Consider the following 19,714-nt stretch of genomic DNA (forward strand, 5'->3'; position numbering starts at 1 on the left):
ATATTATGCCTTCTAAAATTTCTATCTTGTCACGTGTCAAAAATACACAATATATCCGTCAAATCTTTATTAGATAATAACATAACAGTTTATACAGACTTCCACAACAAGCTACTATTGGATTAGTCCATAGAATTTAATATATCAAAATGTAACACAATAAGTAGTCAATAGTCAATAGTCAACAGTCAAATAGGCCAAACCCAACAGTCACCAGTCCCAAACCGGTGTTCGTCCAACAGGTCCTGATACAAACCCGTATGCAAAATACTTCAACCCATAGTCCTAATCCTACTAAACAAAACAAAGCCCAAAAACCAAGGCCCAAGCCTTTATAACCTGACCATACAATCTAAAATAACTTAAACCCACAAGTTTGTTTCGGCCCACAAGTCCACAAAAATAACTTAATCCCACAATCTAAACAAAACACTTAAGCTCAGAACAAAAATTAGAAACCGGCCCAAGGAAAACTAATTAGTTTTTGGCACAAACAAACAAACTAATGTTTAGGCCCAAGCCTAACCGACCAACAGGTCGTCTTCCTCTCTTCTTCTTCCTCAACAGCAGCCTCTCCTCCACCACCAGCCACCACCGGCCCTCCAAAACAACTAGTTGGTTCGGCCTAAAGCCCAACTAAGGTATCCAGACACAACTTAGTTAGACTACACGCAGTAGTATTGGAGGACACTCGCGGTCATCTTCTCCATCAGGCTTCTTCTCCACCACCAGCCACCGCGAGTTCCACCCACCGGCACTCCAACCTAACTGAAAATGATCAGGGGGAAAACCCCAACTACTTTAACAAAGGCGAAAACCTCAATTCATTAAATCACTACCCTTCATCAAATCTGGATCGATATCTCCACCTCCATTAACGTCTGTTCCAAGCTCCAACCACACTCTCTAGCACCCAATCAAACCTCAACAACCAAACATAAATCAACCAACACATACTACCAAATAACAGTTGAAAAGAAAAATCCACAGTATCACAGTATCACTGTTCAAAAGTATAAAGGAAAGGACGGTGTTTGGGGCTCGCGCCTCCATGAACAGTCACTTAAGAGTTTTCAACAATCCAACAATCTAACCGGTTTTAACAATAACAAGCAGAATAATTACAGACGAGAAAGAGAAGAAAAAAATAAGCAGAAACATTGTACTATAGTAAAACTGTTATCTCTATATAGACTATAGACGAGAAAAAAAGAAAACTAAACTACTCACCTCTCTATTATCGCAAAAAAGAATATAGAAGAAAACTACGCGAGAAAACAGATTCCCAAGCTTGCTCGCACAATCCCTCATAGTCCGAATCGTTGCGCTCCAACTTTCTAGCAAGCGAGTTTTTTTTCTCCGCCTCCATTTTATTTTATTTTTATCCAAAAAAACCCGATTCTCTAGAAAAATATGAATATATATACCTGGGTTTGAAACCTAAGCCCAACACAGACTCGGGCCCAGAAATCAGGCCCACATATCCCAAATCCAATCTAACAAATTTTAAATAAATAAATAAATAGAGATTATAAATACGGGCGTTATAGTTATACACATCTCAAAAGAATCTCGTCCCAAGATTTGGAAGTAAAGTTATACGAACAAATAACGTTGGTTATTAACTTAGAACCTACACAAGAATGTACAGAGATTAAACTTAAACAAGATAACGTTGATATTAATTATTTTTAAATAATTTCAGAATATATGTCTTCATGCCACTACAAAATCTGTTGTAGTTTAACTGTCTATATTAAAATAAATCATTACTACTTTCACTTAAACACAAGACAAATATATCGTTTTTCATTAGCATGCAGTTTCTTGATACGTAGCAATCTCTATGAAAAAAAATAATATTCTACTTAAACTAATCAATAATGTGGGGTAAGTTCATCCATGCATAAAACATTAGGGAGTTTTTCATTATCATGCACAAAAGAAGATTAGTGTCCTAATACTCTCAAAACAAAAGTCACTCATGTCATTGAAACTACAATAAAAATCTCAAACATTTTAATTAAGTGTACTCCCATTTCATATGAGTCAAATCGAAAGGGAAACATCTAATTAAAAATACAAACAATAATATGAATCAATAACGATCACTACTCAGACCACCAATGTATCATCATCAATAACGCATTAAAACACTATTATCCAATTTTACATCAATTTCTTCTCATGCATATATCAAAATTTATTTTCTTTTATTAGTAAATTGTATATTTTTTTTCCTTACTAAACAGACAAATCAAGTTTCTCTTATTATCATGGATGACAATCTAAGCAACGGACATACTACGTATTTCATAAGAAAATTGAAACAACAAAATGCATATATATAATTTGTAGTTTATTTCCTGACTACTCACTATGATAAAACATGGATCTAAAAATATAAGAAAACTTTGACACACTAACACATTTTAATCCCATCAGAATAAAATTAATAATCGGCAAAAGTTCTAGAGAACGGATAAATTATACTAATTATTATGCATGTGAAATTTATTAAAATGTCACAGGATAGTAACAACCTCAAACAATAAAATTTTATATTTACTTTAGTCATGCTATCAGAAACCTTTTTATTCTATTATTTTATTGTATCTACAAATATTATTTCTTTGCATTATCAAACAAAATATTAATGAACTCTAACTCAACTTCATGCAACTATAATTCATCAACATGAGAGGAAGATAAACAATCAAACATATAATACTCTCATTCAAGCCAGCAAAAATAAATCATTTAAAACTATATAAATCATGAACATGAGAACAACCATCGAATCCTAATTCAGGAATGCAACTATATCAAATATAACACATTCAAAAACAATTTTTCATATCCATCCATCAAAATTATATAGACTGAAACAAAACAATTAAAAGAAAATACTCGACGTTCATTGTTATTATTATTATTACTAATTATTTTAAACAGTGAAAAAGTTCAAAATTAATCTCCATATACAATGATAATTAATGATTTGCTACCGTATAATACGAATTTAAAAAAATTATGATAATATATACCCACATCTAATATATCTCCAACAACAAGTTATATTCTCAATATAATATTTATGAACAATAAATCAAGGTATATGTTTTAAAATACTTGAAGATGCAAAAATGAATGTGAAACTAATGTAACAATACTAATCAATCATGTCATAATTTATAGCCACGAAACACACTTAGAAGACAAAATAAAAATTTGTTTGCTGTTGAAGTAAGATCATCATTATATTAAGACATCCTCTACATAAATTCCAATATAATTTAAGAATAACAATTATCACAATTATTTTAATTAATCATGAATAACGTGACATTAGGAAAACAACTTTACACATGTCATGTTGGTGGAACAATATTATCATCATATACACACGGTAATAGTTCATCTATATACCTAGCAAAAAAAAATAACTCATCTATATACAATAATATAAGAAAGCGTGCATACACAAGTATACACATCTCAAAAGGAATACAATAATATATATATATATATATATTTTTTTTTTTTTTAATTTTTTTTTTCTTTCTATTTCTAACTAATCACATCTACAAATTAATCTCTTATACTTTACAACATTATTCATCTATTAAAAGTGTACAAGTGAGGTGAGATAGTTTCTCCAACACAGAGGCAATTAGTTCCTTACTTAGTACGTCACAAAGTTATCAGTTAATGCAACTCATTCCATATAGATTAAATATCTCATTGTTTCTTGAATAATAACATAACACTCAAATACAAAGTTCACAGACATGTTGTCGTACTTAATCCATACTCTATGTGAAAATGAACACCAACATTAAAACAACACATATCATTTTAATCAAATCCGTTAATATAGGTCATGGGGACAGTGTTTGGTGCGATAGGTTGTGAGATAACATAGGTTGCTGCTTTGATCTGGTGCTCCTTTTCTTACCAAAAATAGAGTAAAAACTGAACTTTCGTAGGTTTCTTATCTAGTTTTTCCTGGTTTTGCTTTCCACTAATAGTAAAATCCTCCATTGCTATACAGTGGTAGTTTATTAGTGGAAGTTTATAGCTTTTAGCCTCAAAGGTAAAATCCTCCGCTATCTATAGTGTGAGTTCGCTGAGGCAATTCTTAGTGCTGGTTCTCTTTCTCCTGGGACAGTTTTAAGCCTAGCTTGTTCTCATGGCTTCTGCGACCAGTTCAAATGGGCAAGCTGTCCCTCAAACCACGTCCTGGAGGTCCCTTATTTGGTCGGTCTGGGTCTTCTGAATCCACAGTAGCTTTTAAGTCTTTCTCCCCGATCTATGTTGATGGAGTGGCTGAGTTTCCGTCGGATTTACTGGAACAAGGTAAAAAGGAGTGGGATGAGTATTTGGTTGGGTATTTTCTGGACAAAAGATTGTCATTCCCGATGGTAAAGGAAGTGTTGCAGAGAAAGTGGAAATTGAAGGGGTCCTTTGATATCACCACAGATAAAGAGCTTTTCTATATGAGTTTTACGAGCTCAGAGGATCGCCAAATGGTTTTAGATGAAGGTCCGATTTTTATTGCGGGCAGAGTGTTTGTAGTAAAGCCATGGACAGTGGAGGTTGATAATTACAAAAACAAGGTGGCCTCCATTCCTCTATGGGTAAAGCTGATGGATGTCCCGAAAGAAATGTGGACTTTCGATGGACTTTTGTACCTCGCAAGCTTAGTGGGTGGCACACCTATGTTTATGGATGATGCAACAGCTAAAAGGAAAAGACTATCTTTTGCTAGATTCTGCATTGAGTTCCCAGTGTACCATGATTACAAGGAAGTAATAACAGTGAAAGCAGGGAACAGAGAGGTTGTTATACCTCTGGAATACCCATGGCAACCGAAGTCCTGCACAACCTGTAATAAATTTGGGCACTCAGCAGACCAATGCTCGGGTAGACAAACTAGGATATGGAGACATAGGGCAGTTTCGCGTAATGGTGGAGAAACCATAAGAGCCACAAGAACAAGAGGAGTGACTCCCAGCCAAGAGGGATTGATATCGAAAACCGTCCAAGAGAACCAAGAAGTAGCGGGATCGCTGAGCAATTTCTTTGTAGTGATTCAATTCAAGTAGCAATGAGGAACTTGAGCGAAGATGCTGCCATGGTGAAGCGGTTGTGGATACTCGGGCTGTTGGACCAATGTTAGAGGTAGGTGTGGTGGACCTAACTGCAGGTGTAAATCACGGCTGCCGCGAATCCGCGATGAAGGTGCTAACTGTCAAACCCAAAGAGGCGCAGCGCCACAGGGTGAAACAAGGCAGGATAACCAATTGATGGTGGTCGGAGTTTCTGAATGTAGTGGTAGCGGCTGGCTTTGGCTACAAGAGGCGAAACCGAAATGCGCGAGGTGGTGAGGGTACAGAGTGGGGATGAAGATAGGTCGTTACATCACTTGCTACCAGATAACACTCTCGCTCTACAGTTTATCAGTGAAGGGGGTATGTTTGAATACCTTGCAGCAGGCGAAGACCTTGAGGACGACATCTCCGATCACGCGTAACCGGAGCTGTTTGGTGATAGGACTCCTCCTCCTATACCAGCTATTATGTCAGTACAGACTCGAAGCCAAAAGAAGAATAGAAACGACAACCAACACCAAACACGGCGGTTTCTAGTAATAGAGGTAAAACAGAGGCCGAGGGCAAGGAAAGAGAAAAAAGCTCACCGATTCTCATTATGATAAGAGTGTGTAGCTGGAATGTGCGAGGGTTAAATGACCACACAAAAGCTAGACAGCTAAATTTGTTTAGTAGAAAGAAGAATATTAGTTGTATGGGAATTTTGGAAACGAAGGTAAAACGAGAGAAATTCCTAGCTATATCGGGAATAGTATGTCCTTCGTGGGAAAGTATGCATAACTATGCAAGCGATGATAGTGGTCGAGTTTGGATTGTATGGAATCCGGTAGTTATGGAGATTACAAAAGAGCTGGAGACGGCGCAATTTATTCACTGTAAGGTCTCTATCTTACAATATGATTTCCAGTTTACCTTGACAGTTATATATGCTAGTAATAACAATGCAGAGAGACTGATCCTCTGGGAGGAGCTGAAGTTTCTCAGTCATGGAATTCAAGGTCCGTGGTGTGTTATTGGGGACCTGAATAATGTTCTCTTCTCGCATGAAAGAATTGGGGATGTGGCAGTCCACCAGAGGGAAACAGCTCCACTAGCAAATTGCTTAAATGCTTCGGGGCTTTTTGATCATACTGCAACAGGATGCTTCTATACATGGAACAATGGGGGTGAGGTAGTCAGGAAATGGTCAAAGCTGGATCGGTGTCTTGTGAACTCCTCCCCCTTACCCATAGCTTCTGGCGAAGGAATTTCTAACTTCGGGAGTTTTCCACCACGCCCAATAGTGATGTCTTTTTCGAATAAAATTAGAAGTCGACCACCTTTTCGGTTTTGTAATTTTTGGCGACTTCGTGAGGATTTTGCACCTACCCTTGCTCAATGTTGGAACATCCAAGACCATGGTAACCCACCGTACATGCTATCATGCAAGCTGAAAGCGTTAAAGGTCATCCTCCGTGGGGCTGGGCTCGCTCTTTTTGTTATGATGCCCATAGGCTTGTGGAGGAAACTAGAGAAGAGCTGAGACATCTTCAAGTGAGACTACAGGTGAACCCTCTAGATTCTTCGTTATGCTGCCAAGAGAGTGCCATTGCAGGCAAACTTTGTCTTTTGATCAAGATGGAGGAGGCGGACCTTTATCAGAAGACAAATATTGAGTGGCTGTGTTTCGGGGAAAAATGTAATGCTTTTTTCTTTAATGCTATAAAGGAGAAGAAGTCTAGGAGTGTTGTATGGTGTATAAAAGACAAGGAGGGATATCTCAGAGAAGGCCAGATGGAGGTGAAAGATGCGTTTATTGAGTACTACAAGGACCTTCTCAGGCCACCTCACCGCTTTTGTGACAAGTCAGCGATCTTGAATGAGCTTAGTATCGCTGAAGTGGATAATTGCACTAGTCTACAGCTGGCTTCCCCTATCACTGATGCAGAGATAAAAGAAGCTCTTTTTTATATGAACGATAATAAAGCTCCGGGGCCTGATGGGTTTAACGCTTTCTTTTTCAAGAAGTGTTGGGATGTTGTTGGCAATGATGTAATAAGAGCCATCCAGCACATTTTCCAACATAAGCAGATGCCTAGAGGTATAAACTCCACAATCCTCAGTCTTCTTCCGAAGAAGAGAATGTCTTCTAGTGTTGAGTCATTTAGACCTATAGCATGTTGCAACATTATTTACAAATGTGTATCTAAAGTTCTCACTAACGAATGAAATTATGTATTTCTTCTTTGATTTCTTGTGCACAATCGGCTTTTGTGCCCGGAGGACTATACAGGATAACTTGTTGCTTGCTCATGAACTTTTCTTGAGGTTATGGCGGGAAGAGAGGACCAAAGAGGTGTGCAATAAAGCCGACATCAAGAAGGCCTCTGACTCTCTATAAGCTGGAATTCCCTCTTGGTGATCCTACAGAGATTTAAGTTCCCCCCGTTGTTTGTCGAATGGCTGAAGATGTGCTTCTCATCTCCGTTTTACTCCGTTCTAGTTAATGGGACACCTGAAGGATATTTTGAAGGAAAGCGAGGGCTAAGGCAAGGTGACCCGGTCTCTCCGTATCTTTTTGTTCTTGTGATGGAGGTGTTAAGTGCTATGCTGCAAAAAGGGCTTAGGTCTAAGTCTATCCATGCTCACTCCAAGTGTAGAAAGATTGGTATCTCGCACCTTTGTTTTGCCGATGATGTTATGCTCTTCTGTAAAGGTGATATGGAGTCACTTCTGGCGATAAAAGAAATTTTGGGCGCATTTTCTAATGCAACAGGGCTACAGCTCAGTAATGCAAAAACTACCCTCCTCACGGGTAGTATGTCTGAGGAAGAAGGGCTACAACTTGCAGAAGTTCTAGGAATCTCCCTGGTTACTCCTCCAGTCTCCTACCTCGGCTTACCTCTCACGGCCACCAGATTGGGTATTAAGGAATGCCTCCCACTCATTGTGAAAATAATGGGGAGAATTTCAAATTGGAAAAATGCAGCTCTTAGCCGTGCAGGAAGGGTGCAGCTTGTTCAGTCGGTCCTCTCCTCTTTCCAAACGTATTGGGCGAAAACCTTTGTTTTGCCGAAAACGGTGCTGGATAAGGTAGCAAAACTATGTAACAGGTTTATCTAGGCTGGACCTTCCATGGAGAGGAAGATGCATCATGCGAGTCATGAAACCATGAGAGTGGCCAAAGACCAAGGTGGGCTTGGGCTGCTAGATCCTAGAACTTGGAACAAAGCGGCATACTGTGGACTCGTTGTCAAGATTGCTCAGAAATATGACTGCTTGTGGGTGAAATGGACATGGGAGCATCGTATAAAGGGGGGACATTTCTGGACTATGAAAGAACCCAAGGACTGTTCCTGGGTGTGGAGAGGCATCCTTAGGCAATGGGGAGGCTGCCCGGAAGAGTGTGAGATACTGATGATTGCGATGGTTTAAAACGAAGCTTCGCATGATCCGTGGTGTTCTGGCCCTTTGATCTTCAACGCCCAAGCTAAGGAACTGCTAGCGACTTCTATTCCTGATGATGCTTGTGTTGGATCGATTATTGAAAATGGGAGTTGGTCAAATACCATTTGTCAATTACCAAGCTGCGAACTGAAAAAATGTATCATGGAAACGGAGGTAAACAACTTTTTGGCAGAGGATCGAGTCATCTGGACTCCAACAAGCACTGGTCGCTTCTCCCTTGCATCGGCTTATCTCTCGCTCAAGAATATTCGAGGAAAAGTGAAATGGTTCAAGCTTGTTTGGGGTAAGTTATCGGTGCCCAAACACTCTTTTACTGTATGGCAGCTCTTCTCTGGATCCCTGCCCACCCAAAATCGACTTATGTTCAAGAAAGTCATAAATGTATCCAGCTGTTGCTTATGCACTGGTCACGCGGAATGTTCTTCGCATTTTTTCTTTTACTGTGCGTTCTTAACGCAAGTTTGGGCGAGGATAAAGCTAGCTTTGGGCTTGTCTGGGCAGGTGAAGAGATCGCATGAAGAGTGGTACTTCTTAATGAGACTATGTAGAGCGAACTCAATGCAAAATGAAATTCTGCGGGCCTTCACGTGTGCAACAGTCCATGCGATTTGGAATGAGAGGAACTGGCATCTAAAGAAAGGCAGGAAAAGATTACTGAGTTTCTTGAGCATGCAGATTCTAAATGATATGAAGGTTTATCTTGGCAAAACACTGCAGTCTATAAAGGAGAGCTATGCGCTGCGGGTGCTGCTGGAAAGACTAGGCATAGAAGGAAACTACCGACCCCGGTTGAGGAACAGCGGTGCGCTTGGGTCAAAGCCGAATGATCAGGTACCGGTGCTGAATACCGATGGGTCGCTGAAACTCGGCAAGGCAGGGCATGGGGGGCTAATGCGAAACGCAGATGGCAGGGTCCTCTTTGGGTTTACTGGATCGTCCACATCTCCTTCCGATTAGCCGGCGAACCGCTAGGAGTTATGAGAGGACTACAAGGAGCTGCCCAATTTGGGAGTAAAAGCGACTGCATGTACATTCGACTCCATGAGGGTGTCAGACGTATTCTAAACTTGAAGGAGGAGCCACCTTGGACGGAGAGGAATAAGCGTAGCCCGGATAAAAGCGTATTATGGGCGAGTTTGAATTGGTGGACTTTGTACATGTTTACTGAAGGGAATCAGTCGCAGATTATTTATCTAAGCTTAGTGATTCTATAGACGATAGTGTTTTGTATTTCATTCCCCCTTTAGACCAAAGTCTGCATGTTTTGGTCAAAGAGGATGAAGAGGGTAAGTTGTACTTGAGATCATGATCAAATAAAGGTTGGGGCATCCTTAACCCCTAACTTTTTCCAAAAAAAAAAAAAAAAAAATCCGTTAATAATTAACATATAACAAATGTAACTACTCCTCATATGATAAGGATAAAAAAATATTTCATATTCACTCCACAGGAATAACTAATATAAATATACACATTACACATACAAACAAATCAAGAAGAATATTGACTCGCTTTATTTATGTATCTATTTTTTTTTTCTTTGTGAAAAAATAAAATGATTAGCAGAAATAGTTTTGAAAATAATATTTTCTAAACACTACCCATAAGCCACGATCCGAGAATCACTTAGACTCACCTAAGTCTAAGCTAACCAAATGCTCTGATACCAAACTGTCATACCCCGAATTTTTCGACAAAATCGGAAAAACAATATTTGTTCCCGACTCTTCGACTTTCGAGTTGTGATCTCAACTTCCAAAAACTCATTATCCATTTTACTATTCCAATAATTGGAAACCAATAAAAAATTTTAAATAAACAAAAGTTCTCTTCATTACAAAAATTCACAAATCTGATAAGTTACAAATCTCCTTTCAACAGCTCTTTAATTATAATTACAACTGAAAATACAAAAACATTGTCTCAATTGAAAATCTATTGCACCTCAAGGGAAAACAAAACATATCCTGTAATGAGACACACACCACAAGCAACCAATAAGCAAATCCTGCAAATCAACTATGTTCATTTAATGAACACACCCGATTATTCAAGCATAAATAATCTTTATAAATATGGTATGAGTAGCCTTAAAATACAAATCATACTAATACATATATATACCCAATAAATACGGCAATTAGTTCCTCCACCGAGATGTCTTAACATCCAACGAATAATACAACATCATTAAGTATAATGATTAAGGCAGGTAGTTCCTCCACTGAGGCGCCTTAACTTCAAACAGTACTAGATCAACTGTATCTAATAATAGAATAACCAAACCTAAAACTTACTTTATACTTACACTGGTGTAAGCCAAATCACAGAGTGGGTCACACTTGCATAAATAATCAATTCAATCCACCCATCTGCAAAACCATTGTGAATGCAACTTAAATCACAATAAATCATTTATTATAGATTTAGCGTACAGTTTGATATATCATCACAATTATTGTTTAGAGTTTCTTCGAGTATCTCTAGAATCACGTCGTCTCTATGTCTTACCTAATTTTCTTGGCTACCACAATCGCTACCCAACGCCGAACATGTACATCCACATGCCTCCCCTCACATAATGCACCACTCCGTGCGTAGTTACCCTAAGCGGGATATCACATACCAGGTAACCCTCACACGACCGTTATTATGTGAGTACTGCCACTATTCGGCATAAAATATCGCGCGACTCGTTCTAATTTTTGCGAACGGAATAATCAAGCCACTATTCGGCTACGCCATAAGGGTCATTCAAATTCACTGAAACGCCAGAAGGGCCAATCAAATTACTTATGCCAGAAGGGCCATTCAGATTCACTGAAACGCCAGAAGAGCCAATCATATCACATACGCCCATCACAAGGGCGAAATCACATGAGTTGTGGTGGCTAGGTTCTAGGATTTTCATTACATAATTTATTCAGGTGTCATACCTTAGTATCTCATAATCATTTCACTTTATCACGTGTATGTCGAATACATTATTGCACTAAGCCACAATATTTAGAAATATCTTAATACATCTCATAACAACTTTAATTCGTTCACGTGCAAAATAAATTATTGCATTAAGCCACAATCCTGTGAGAAATATCCATAAATATTATACTACCTCATAGTAACATCTCACAGATATAATAATGGAGCGTTTACAATTATTTCTCCAAAAATATAGCATTTAATAGATATCCTAACATATCATCTCATTTAGCAGAACAACAATTTCAACATTCCACATAATGTCACAAATTTCTCCAAATGTACAGCATAACATTTTTATAGCATTTTAGGAATATTATGTCTCTGATAAAAGCCCAAAATTGTAGTTTTAACCCCTTAATAATACTACTTTTAGACCAATTATGCGAGTAATAAATAAGAGTTAATGCTAATTACGTGCTTTTATGTATTTCAGGCATTGAACTCAATTATGTGTAGAAATGTGCCACTTTGGCGATATAAAGGAGTAAAGAGTTGGTTGCTAAGAAGTTCTGTGATAAAGGCCAAGCTTCAAGGAGACAAAGCCTTTATGAAGCCCGGTCAAAAGCTGAAAAGTCAACACAGGCAGAAACAAGCACAAGTCAGCAGAACTTTCGAAGACCATAACTTTGAACTCAGGCCTCGGATTTGGGCCTACCTTACGTCAAAACGACCGGCTCGGAAAGAGCTTTCCAATAGTCTAAGCCTTGAACCAATCAGAGGAGCAGAAGTAGATGAAAAGTCTGCAGAAGTCAAAGCCAGTTGAAACGGGCTCTGTGGACTGACGAAATTGGGCTTTGGGCTCGATTTTCCGGCCCAAAACATGAGACCTCAGCTCATGCACGAAATTGTATATCTGGTTTCCTTCTTTACATAAAATAAGACTTAGCTCTTAAGAAAAATATAGTTAGATAGCTTAGAATAGAAAGTAGCCATTAAAATAGCTTGTAGATCTAGTTTTTAGAATTTCAATTAGTTAATTAATTAGTTTCATACATTGTTTTAGATTAGTTATTGGAATGATTGTTCTTCATTGATTAGATAAATAAAATAGTAGTTCTTGATCATTTCGATTTTTGTCATTTAAATTTGTAGATCTAATTTCAATTCTTGTTGTTATTCAATTCTTAGTTATTAATTAGATTTGAAGTATTGTTAGTTAAAATTAGTAAAGTTCAAATCTTTATATTATGTCTAGTTTTAATTCAATGGGAAATGATAGTTTGATGAATCAAGGCTAAACCTCCATTAGAGGGGTTTGATGAAACCTTGATGAAAACTTGATTGTGTAGTATAGAATCGTAGTAAGAATCTATTATACTTTAGAAGGTCGCTTATTTACCATGAGAATGGGTGGACGACTTCACATGCTAGTTATGAATTGGTAGAAATGTCATGTATAATTAGGGATTAGAACGACTAATTCTTACCGTAAGAACGTAAGAATTGGTTTACAACAATTCTATGCTAGGTTATTAAGTTGGATTCAAGGTGGAATCAAATTCCCCTAATTCTTTATCTAGATTCAACTCTTAGCATTTTGTCATTTCGTTATTCGTAGCTTGTTATTTGAATTCACATCGTAGTATAAATTCCACCATTACTCTCATTAGACTTTGGATAGAGTCGTCAATTGTAGAAAACTTGAATGCTGAAGGACTAGGAGTGGAACGAATCTTCTATTCCAACTCTGCGTCAATAGATTCGAGATTAGAAAACAAATATCTTTGATAAATCTAGTAACAGTTTAGTTTATAGTTTTACTTGCGTTTAGAGTTTCATCGCTTTATTTGTGAGTAAGACTATCTTTTTATGGTTATCAAATGGCGCCGCATCTTAGTACTCTTTAGTCTTGTTTTCTTTAGAATTGATAGTTTTTCAAAGTCCCATAACCCACCCACCCTTGTTTGATTTTCACGTGGTTTATGCGTTTCAAAGAATTAAATTTTCCTCGGAAAAATTACTCGAAAGCACGACAGCCCTCGGGCAAATTGGAATTGGAGCGCACCTTAGCCAAACGCTGAATTCCATCTTTGGGCGACTGCCACCGCCAAGGCAAACCACGAGCCCAACCTGCGCCCACAGGCATATAATTCCACTTTTAGCCCGAAAGACACGCCCATACCAAGGGCTAACTTGGAACTTGCGACTTCTGCCCTTTAGGCCTATTCTCGAAATACCGCACCCTCTGCTAAAACTACCTGATTTCCATAGGTTTGATTCAAACTTCCAGTTCTTCAAGATTTTTAGTGTTCTAACTTGTTATATACACTGAGCACGCGTAAACAAGACGCTATTCATAAGCGAAGCAAGGAGGCTTTCAGGTACTCCTTTCTTCCACACCTCACATCTTCTGTTAGAGGTTCATACTAGCATATCATGATTGTTTGGAGTGTTGTTGTGTTTCATTAAGATTGGTCTTAGCCTTGCATGAGATTAAGGTCAGGCCGAAGAAAAATGCCTAACGTAATTAATCGACAACGGCAACAAACAAGTCTTCCTAGTATACCACTCACTACACCTCTAGCTAGCATACCACACACCACACCTAAAATAATGGCTGAAGAAAGAGAGTCTCCTCTCTCGGACTTTTACAAAGCCTTGAACGATAGCCCTAAATCTTGCATCGTTTTATCAGACCCAGTGGGGGATTTCCGAATTCCCCTGAATATATTTAATTTGTTACCCATTTTTCATGGGTTAGACCATGAAAAGCCTTATCAGCACATGCATAGGATTGACCAAGTCCTTACTACATTTCACCATCCTTCGATTGGTGCTGAACAAATTAAACTAAAGGTATTTCCCTTCATTTTAGCCAATAAGGCGGCGTCTTGGTTAACTGCCCAAGCGCCGAATTCTGTGGACTCGTGGGCTAAACTTGTTCAACTATTCATGGAACATTTTTACCCACCACTGAAGACCGATGAAATGTTTTCCAAGATTCATTTCTTTCGATAGAATCCTCATGAATCATTTTTAGAGGCTTGGAATCGTTTCACCAATCTACTTATAGAGTGTCCACATCATAACCTCGCAAAAGACACGTTAGTTCGTGCCTTTTTCAAGGGACTTCTACACCACCATAAAGAAGTCCTTAACATAATGAATGGGGGTAGTTTCTTAAGTAAAAGAGCCTCAGAGGCTTATAAATTTTTAGAAGATAAGACTAAGCGTAATAATAACTTGGGGGGTAGTGACGATATCTCCCGCAACGCTAGTTCTTCTACAACAGTAAAGGCGCGGTATGTTTGAGATGAAACCCGATCCGGAAATTAAAAATTTAATCGAATCTCTAACTAAAAAAGTAGAGGCTATTTCTGTTCAACAAACGCCTATCCCCGTTATAAATGTCAACTCCAATCCATATAATTTATGTTTGAGTCCAGAGCATCCTGACTCCTATTGTCCTTTCGCTTATGAGCAACAACAATCACAACAAGATAACGTTTGTTCCATTACTAGCAAACCTAACGCAGCTTGGCGACCCCAACTTCAGTTGGCGGAATAATCAACAACCTCCAAGGTTGTTTAACCCAAATGTTAGGCAAACAAACAATTACAACCAAGGTCAACCACGACAAGAACAAGGTCAGGGTAATTATAATTATAACAACCAAGCTCAACCACAACAAGGACAAGGCCAGGGTAATTATAATAATTATACTAATAATAATTATAATGCTAATAGAGGTATCGTTCCGGTAAATAATAACTACCAAAATCCACCCATTAATAATCAACGTGACATAGTTCCTGTCACACAACCAGTAGCAAATACTACTCCACAACCGGATCATTTTGATACCTTTATACAATCTCAACAACAAATTTTACAAGTCATCCAACTTTCCTTACAGCAGTTAGCTCAAGAGAAAGTGCAACCCAAAGGTGTGTTTCCAAGACAAGCAATACCTAATCCGAAAACACCAAACACAGCCTTTGAGGTAAATGGTAATACTAGTAATGAAAATGCAAACGTAGGGGAGATAAATTCCATCACCACTCTCCATTCAGGTAGAGTGGTGGATAACAAAGTAACTATGTCTATAGTTACCCCACCAGTAGTCCCTACACTAGATATTATACTAGATACCGAAACAGAAACTGAAGATCTTACCCCTGTAGAGGTACCAGTTAAACCACAACCTAAGAAACAGAAAGCAAAGGTTAGACATCCAGTTGATTCATATGCTAAATATAGAGAGAAACCATCGTTTCCTCAGAAATTAGCTATGTTAAACAAGGATACAAATTTTGACGAGATTAGGAAAGTTTTTAAAAATCTAACGATAAACTTACCTTTCCTTGAAGCGATTAAAAAGTTACCTCACCATGCTAAAGACGCCTTTTTAATGGAACAGTTTCCAACTTTAACAGAACACAATGGAATAGGTAAGTACAAGGACCCTGATCGTCCTACTGTACAATGTACCTTAGGGGATACTCACACGACCACTGCCTTATTAGACCTCAGGGCGAGTGTTAATTTACTCCCTTATTATTTATATAAACAAATAGGTCTACATGAAATGCAACCTACAACAATGACGTTGCAACTAGCTGATAGGGCTATCAAGTATTCTAAGGGTGTAGTGGAAAACGTGCTGGTTAAGGTTCATGATTTCTACTATCTTGCGGATTTTGTTATCCTCGATACAGAAGTTGTTAACGATTCTGTTCCAATCATTTTAGGCCGCCCTTTCTTGGCAACTACCAACGCGTTTATAAACTGCCGCAATGGTTCGATGTCCTTGTCTTTTGGCCATCTTTCCGTTGCGGTTAACGTTTTTAAGACGATCAAACAGTTTCCTTATACAAATATTGATGGAAAGGTTAGCATGATCGAGAGCTTAGCTCATGATTATTTCAAAACCACATTTCCGAATGACCAGATGCACAAATTCCTTTCCTTTGGAAGTTCCAACTTCAACAAATACTCCTTGGACGTAGAGGAAATTGAGGAAGATTTCTTTCAACTCCTTTGCAACTCTTCCCTGCCACCTCACGAGTCCCACCCTGCCAACATCCCTTTATCACTTGACGCTATGACGGAAAATTAATTTTTCACCCTCTATCCCAGTGATTCTTTTGACCCACCTATTGAGGAATGTCTGGCATATCTCAAGGCTTCTAATGATCTAGACCTAAGAGCTCTAGCTGACACTCATTCATCTTCCCTCACTAATATTCCCCACCTTCCACCCTTTCAAAGGAACCTAGAGTTTGCGCTTGACCCTTTTGTTTCTTCTGTACTTAATGATTTTATAAATCCTCTTAATACAGAAATAATTCCTAAGGGAAAGGCACTTGACACCTTCATTTTCAGAATTGAGACAGTTCCCACCTACACTATGAATGAGTTTTGCTTTCATGATCCACCATTCACTTACCATTCATATCCATATCCACTCATTCCTTCCATTCTTTACATCTAAAATTCCTCCATATCCACCATATCTTCCACAAACATCCATTTTCTCACGATCATTCACTTGGAAACCCTCTCGTTCAAAGGTGAAAAATAAGGTACATGCGCGGTTACATTCTAGATCCATCAAACTTTGCTTTCATGTCAATAAGTTGCATCGTAAAAAATCTTGGTGCTTGATTCTGTTTGGGGGTGCATTCCATGGTAATTATTTATGGAAAAACTCACAACTCTTTAGGTTGTTAATATATGGAAAACTGGATGGTATAGATATTAATATATCCAATTAATTGTTAAAGGTTTCGGGAATCTGACTTTAAAAGACCCATTGTTAAAACAAATTTTCTAAACTCTGTTGTCTAAAATTTGTTTGGGGATGGTGTGTTCAGGTTTCTTTCATTGTTGGTCAAACTTTCTATTTATGTTGTTTAGACTGTTTAATCGTATTTCGATTTGGGTTGATATTTTCTATTAAGTTAGATTTCATTCGTTCGCATAACTTACGTTATGCACGCACTTCGAGGCATTTTCCATCTTCTTATATATCACCCACGGTCGGAATAGAGTGTTTTATGGATCATTAGATTGGAAATTCTCTCCTGATCATTTTCATATCTCATTCGCATAAATCGGACCAGTAACGAAGTGGAAATTTTAGTTTGAAGTTGCACTAAAAATCGACAAAAATCGAAAAATCATTTTGGGCTTGGGCCCAACACGCGCGCATGCGTCTTCTTCCTCTAAAACAAACAGAATCGTGATTTCTTTCCAATTCCGCCATTTCCAAATTCAAAAACCTAACCAGAAGTAAAAATAAAAATAAACCTCAATACACCCATGCCCATAATACAATTCCAACTTCGAATCTTCTCCAAAGCACTCTTCCACCAATCCCAAAAATTTCCACCGCCTAAAATCACCCAAAACCAAAAGAAACTCGAACTGCCACGCCACCACTACTGTTTTATTAGTAAGGGAGTCTTAAACTCCATTCCCACAGTCCTTTTAAACCCCAAATCGTTCTAAGATATCAATGGCTCAAAGACGAAGGTTGTTGCCGAAACAAGCATTTACGGCCGATCGCTTCGCGCCGTTTTACGGTGATGAGATGATTAGTAGGGGTTGGAATCGGTTGTGGTACTCGACAAATGATTTCTATCACTCCGATTTGGTCGAACAGTTTTATAAGAAGAGAGAGTTGGACGGTCAGAAAATTTTCATGAAAGTGGGCCGGACTCGAGAGAAGAATTATCGAAAGAGAAGTTGGCTGAAATTTTAGGCATTACGCCTGGACGCCACATAGAAGCCACCGTGCAGGAATCCCAGTATACTGGTGTTCCTGCATTGATGAATGACACCCTCATGGAGGGTCAATATAATACGATTTCTCATTGTGCTCGACAGTCATCTCTCCGAACAAACCAACTGGCTGTAGCTTAGTGGATTGGTAGGAATGTCATTGGGAAGGAGAAAGTGAGCGACATCAGGTTCACATGTCTGCAAGTTCTCTAGATATTACAAGAGAAGAGATATGAATTATGTATCCTCGAGTTTTTGCTAAATATGATTAGAGGAGTTGGGAAGAGTATCACACCATTTCCTATTTTAATTACGAAGATAATATTGTCTTGGGGGAATAAACCAAAAACTGAGCGGAGGATGTTGAAATTGCATGCAAATGAAACCAGTTATAAGGAGTGTATCCAAAAGACTTGGATGTTGCCTGAGGATAGGGTGGTGGATTCGGATGAGGAAATGGAGGACATGACATATTTGGATGAAGATGCCTTGGAGAGGTGTACTTCTGATTCAGAACGCATGTCATTGTTGCACACTAGCATGCGTTGCATTTATGCTATTTGTGAAGATATACGAGATAGGCAAATTATAGTTCGAAATAAACAAACGAACCTTCAGATGAGTTTAGAAGTACTCGAAAAGGTTCAGGAAGATATCTTGTGTAACATGGAGACTATCCACCAGCGTCACCAAGCCCAGTATACAATAATAAAGGCTGAGATGGAAGCACAGCGTTTGTTCTGAGTAGAGATTCTACGACGCATGCCACCCTTGGAGGGTTCTGTTTCAGATAAGTCTGAGAGGCATGAGCGTCGTCGCCAAAGAACGGATGGCTCGGGTCCTTCTTCATCCCAGGCCCAATCTCCATCTTAGGATCCATCTTCATCACGTGGCTAGGTTTTCTAAAAATATGTGGTTTTGATGTTAGTTAGTTGTTTTTTATTGTTTTTCTTAGTCCGGATATTAAGTTGTTTAAATTCAGTAGTTAAATTTAAATTCGGTAGTTAATTATATTTGAATTTCAATTTTAATATACTTTGGTTCTTTTCAAATTGTGCATTGTTTATCATTAATTCCACCTTCCCGAATTGTTTGGGGGTGGTATTATTTATTCTACCATGATTTGTTATAGGCTCCTCCATTTTAGTAGTTGTGTTGGAGTACGGGGTGAGAATATTGCCGATATGGGCATCACTATGAATAGATATTGTGATAGGATGAAATCTTGATGAATTAGGCAGTATCTAACCTAAATTCAACCTAAAAGATATTAGGTTTGTTTTGGAATAGAGAATATGGGTTGTTTCCGTTTTCGGTTTTGGATTTTTTTTTTTGTTTCCGGCAATTGCCTTAAAACTTTTTGGTAACTTCCCGATTCGTTTTAGCAACTTAAATCCTATAAAAACTGCATTCATTCTACACTCACAACCCTAACTACATC

This window comes from Coptis chinensis, chromosome 5 (assembly GCF_015680905.1).
Source record: "Coptis chinensis isolate HL-2020 chromosome 5, ASM1568090v1, whole genome shotgun sequence".
Taxonomy (NCBI): domain Eukaryota; kingdom Viridiplantae; phylum Streptophyta; class Magnoliopsida; order Ranunculales; family Ranunculaceae; genus Coptis; species Coptis chinensis.